A 5,281-nucleotide genomic window follows, 5' to 3' on the forward strand; every position below is an offset into this window, starting at 1 on the left:
AAATAATAAACTTAGCTAATCTAACACAATGTGCCATTGGAACACAGGAGTGACGGTTGCTGATAATGGGCCTCTACGCCTATGTAGATATTCCATTTAAAATCAGCCGTTTCCAGCTACAATAGTCATTTTCAACATTAACAATATCAACACTGTATTTCTGATCAATTTTATGTTATTTTAATGGACAACAAATGTGCTTTTCTTTCATAAACAAGGACATTTCTAAATGACCCCAAACTGTTGAACGGTAGTGCATATATATATATATATATATATATATATATATATATATATATATATATATAGCTTAGCCCAGAGAGAGAGATATGCTGTTGGCATGCTACAACACCAACATGCATTTCTTTATGTCATATGGTTGCTGTGGCTACAGATACAGACGTACAGAATTCGTACTTTTTCTACCTGAATATTTGGTATAAAGATAAGCAATATATTGTTAGATTATAGGTGTAATTCTAGTGGGCCTAAAACAATCTTCTTCCAACTGTCGGAAACAGTTGGAGCACCAGGGCACGTTCCCTTCATCTGATAGCCCTGCAGTAGCTGTAGCTTAATAATAGCCACACCATACCAAACCTTCACAAACATTTCTAAACTTTATTAGGGTAATATCAAAAGGAAGTTAAGACATTGTTTGACTACCCTCCCCTGTGCCCCCTCAAAAAACCAACAACCTTCCCCAAAGCAAAAAGAGAACTTTGACAACCCTCCACTATTTTGAACCATCCCTCCCCCAGTACATTTTGATCTGTCCCTAAAATCTGACTAGTAAATGGACTGGACAAGAGTTTTTGGAGGGTTTCCAATCTGGCAGCAACACAACCTCGCAAATTAGGCACACACCTTAATCTTCAGGTGGTAGAAGCTCCCGGTAGAAAAAGGGGCAACGTTTGGAGCCAATTTACTTATCTTTCGATGGGGCCTGCTACTGTGATGAGCGAGCCACATCTCTCCCTCTCCCTCAATGTGCGCTCCGGGAGAGAGACAAAAGGCTTCTGATTTTATAACATTTCATAATCAAATCGCTGGAAATACAAACCTTAGAAGCAACTACGCTTGTTCTCAGCTTTCTGTGGGTATATGTTTTATTTGTCATATTGAGCTCATATAGCAACTATGCCTTTAAGATACAAAGGGCGAAATAAAGAATTGTGTATCCGCCATTGTGAGTGATTTTTTTGTTGTTGTTAATTTTTTTAGGATCTCCATTAGCCGACGCCAATAGTGACAGCTAGTCTTACTGGGGACAGACACAACGAAAAACACATTACCAGACAAAATACTTTACAAAAGTAAAAACATTAACATGTTGTGTGTGTGTGTGTGTGTGTGTGTGTGTGTGTGTGTGTGTGTGTGTGTGTGTGTGTGTGTGTGTGTGTGTGTATCTATGAGTTACATATACATGTCAGTACATACACACAAAAAGTAGGTCACATGTCAGTATATACACACACAAGTAGGTCACATGTCAGTATATACACACAGCAAGTAGGTCACATGTCAGTATATACACACAGCAAGTAGGTCACATGTCAGTATATACACACAGCAAGTAGGTCACATGTCAGTATATACACACACAAGTAGGTCACATGTCAGTACATACACACAGCAAGTAGGTCACATGTCAGTATATACACACAGCAAGTAGGTCACATGTCAGTATATACACAGCAAGTAGGTCACATGTCAGTATATACACACAGCAAGTAGGTCACATGTCAGTATATACACAGCAAGTAGGTCACATGTCAGTATATACACACAGCAAGTAGGTCACATGTCAGTATATACACACACAAGTAGGTCACATGTCAGTACATACACACAGCAAGTAGGTCACATGTCAGTATATACACACAGCAAGTAGGTCACATGTCAGTATATACACACAGCAAATAGGTCACATGTCAGTATATACACACACAAGTAGGTCACATGTCAGTATATACACACAGCAAGTAGGTCACATGTCAGTATATACACAGCAAGTAGGTCACATGTCAGTATATACACACAACAAGTAGGTCACATGTCAGTATATACACACACAAGTAGGTCACATGTCAGTATATACACACAACAAGTAGGTCACATGTCAGTATATACACACACAAGTAGGTCACATGTCAGTATATACACACAGCAAGTAGGTCACATGTCAGTATATACACACAGCAAGTAGGTCACATGTCAGTATATACACAACAAGTAGGTCACACGGGGGAGAGGCATTGTGCAGTGAGGTGTTGTTGTTTTTTTCATTTTTTGAAACCAGGTTTATTGTTCACTTGCACTATATAAGATTGAAGGGAGTTCCATGCAATCATGGCTCTGTACAATACTGTAAGTTTCCTTGAACTTGATCTGGAATGGGGACTGTGAAAAGGTGGCATGTCTGGTGTGGTAAGTGTGTGTGTCAGTTCTGTGTGTAAGTTGACTGTGCAAACAATTTGGAATTTCCAACACATGAATGTTTGTGCTAAAAACAAGAAGTGATGCAGTCAGAGCGCATAGGGTAGCAGGCTACAACTGCAACACTTTTTAGGACATTCAATTGACTGTTTACGTGACTACTAGCAGTGAGTATTATGTTTAGTCTTACCGTTCTAGATAATGTGTTTTGAGTTTTCACTTCTTCATGCTGTGAATTAGACCCAAAATAAATTAGCTTTATGTGTAAAGCACATAAAGATGCAGGTAAATCATCCCTACTGAACAACAAAATTCAGACAATATAAAATTATAAAAACAATATCCTATAGTCAAGCCGCAATTCATGACTATCACTGGATTAGGTTGCACTTGCACATAAAAATATCTTGCATAAGTGCTTGGACATGTTAGATGAAACACTGAACATTAATTCTTGAATAGCCTACCTTCTCAGTAGCCTGTTACACAGTCTACAGCACTGTGAAGTATTTTATAAGGTGATTACACAGCACTGTGATGCTGAGGGGAAAACAAATGGTGCGACCAAATCATGGGCTGATGCCACCAACTGAAAAAGTTAGTCTGGAGACCTGTCAAGGGGTGGGATTTTTAATCTGCTGCTGAGTAATGTGCTCTTCTGCCCATTTGGCTGTTGGGAAGAGAATCATGCGATAGGATGTTATGCTATGTTTGTGCACATGGAAGTCAGTGATTTATGTTTAGTATAGGTTAATGAGGCAATAAAAATATGTGACTCAAATGAAAGGGCATTTAGTTGACTAAAATGGCCCACTATTTTCGTCCTTTTGACAATAACTAAACTAAATTATTCTTCAAAATGACAAAGATGTGACTAAGACATAATTATATTTTAATAAAAATGACGAAGACTAGACTAAATCTAAAAAATGGTGCCAAGATGAACACTTCCCCAGGACAAAGTGATCTAGTGAGTGCAGCTTTCTCCTCCCTTATTCACCTCGGGGGAATCATGCAATTGTAGGACTGTAGATTGTCCCTGAAATAATCAGAGATGTGCCTGTACTTGAGGAAACAGCAGAAGTCTAGTACACTTGCTGTGAGTGAAGCCTGCCACATCCGAGATGAGGACTGATGTGTCACAGCAGGTGAAAGTGAAATGATGTGATCCAGATCCTTGGACTAAGCCTAACTAAAGGCTTTGTCTAACTTTTTAATTATGACCGAAATAATGTAATGTCCCTCACTATAATATCCATATAATATCATGCTTTCTGGGCATCAGAAATATGGGCACGGCAACAAAAAGAAAGTCAGTGGATATTCTAGCACATTCTTTTCTACATATGAAACATTTGAAATAACGTCACATCATGTCTCGTCATGCATTGAAGTAACCCCCCAGTTTCTTTCCCCTCTGATGATAACCGAAGCGCCTCTCTCTCCTCGGGTTGGTGCTGAGACAGCGCTCATCTCAGCATCCTTTCTTCCGAGAAACCGCTGATCAAGGAAGTCGTTGCACATGCATGCACCATCTTATTTTTGACACACATCTTACAGTAAACAGCCAAGCGGTGTGTATTATTACCAAAATATAATATCGAATATATTTGACCATCATCGGCAATTATTGTTGCCTTTTATGTAACAAAAGTGCTTTTTGTACTGCATAGGCTATGGCAAACTTCACAATCAGACGTGTGCTCTCCTCACATCGCTGTATCATTTTCATCGCAATGGTGTGGCGAGATTTATCAGCAATATGTTTGGTAAATTGTATTCTACAGTATGGATCGCTAATCCTATCCACATCACATCCCCTACTACCCCAACTAGCCTACTAGATATATAGGGCAGTGCTGGAATGACTACATGTCAACTGTATCAGAGTAGGCTACAATCTGTAGTGTGCACTATCCCTCCATTCTACTAGAATATATAATTCAATCATAAATCAAAGGGAACAGATGGATTGGCTGTATGTATAAAACCGAAAGCCCACTATGGAGACACACTTACCTTATTCTGGGTTACTTCATGTGGTCCATTTGACGCTGTCCATCACACGCAAATAGCGTCAGTCTTCTCCGCATAGTTTAATTTGGGCGTTAAATGCCGATCTTAGTTATGAATGAAACCGGACTGAATAAGACACACCCACAGCCCGATCCTGAAAACACCACGTGACGAAGACGGCGAAGACGTGAGATGGAACAGACACTGGTGGTCCGTGCAAGTTTACGCGAAGCGCGTGGGAATCATTTCTTCCATTTATATTTTGCATAATTCATAATAGCCCTAGCACTAAGATGTGAAACAAAGATTTTGATATTATTGTTTTATTGATTTACTGATATCATTGCTCTCCTATTGCTAAACGAAAAACACAGATCAGCAAGCACAGTCAGTGAGCTTTGCAGGTGAAATATTTTTGATAGTTACTTTCATTACCTGTCTTGATGATTCATGACACACCTATAACGGAGGTAATTAATGCCCATGATAATATCATATCCATGATAGAAAGTTCCTGAACCAATTGAGATGCCAATATTCACCTCTTGCAGTTTTGTCTTATACCCACATGGTGGTAGTGTTGCGCCATAGCGCAATTGTGGACCGGCCAACAACACTCGAATTGAGGTCCAGTTTACTTGCTAAAAAAAAATAAGATGGGTTATTTGCTTACACAGAACATTACTATGTCTTTACCTAACAACAATTTCAGTATGAATGTGAACTGTAATTAACAAAAAATGAACATTTTCAGATGAATTTGAGACACTTCAACATCTGTGTTGACTAGTCAAGGGTTCCTGATAGGGTCGGTGCTATCCGGCAC

General features: G+C 39.2%; 1 protein-coding gene across 1 annotated transcript in view; it reads right to left on the reverse strand.

Annotated features, from left to right (window-relative positions):
• The window catches only part of LOC139386773 (voltage-dependent calcium channel beta subunit-associated regulatory protein-like), a 20,167-nt gene extending 15,646 nt beyond the window's left edge, over nt 1-4,521 (reverse strand). The window contains exon 1 of the mRNA XM_071132584.1: nt 4,459-4,521. The gene's annotated coding sequence lies outside the window, so the exon portion shown is untranslated. The remainder of the gene's footprint in view (nt 1-4,458) is intronic.
• Between the last annotated feature and the right edge of the window lie 760 nt (nt 4,522-5,281).

Source organism: Oncorhynchus clarkii, chromosome 28, assembly GCF_045791955.1.
Source record: "Oncorhynchus clarkii lewisi isolate Uvic-CL-2024 chromosome 28, UVic_Ocla_1.0, whole genome shotgun sequence".
NCBI lineage: Eukaryota > Metazoa > Chordata > Actinopteri > Salmoniformes > Salmonidae > Oncorhynchus > Oncorhynchus clarkii.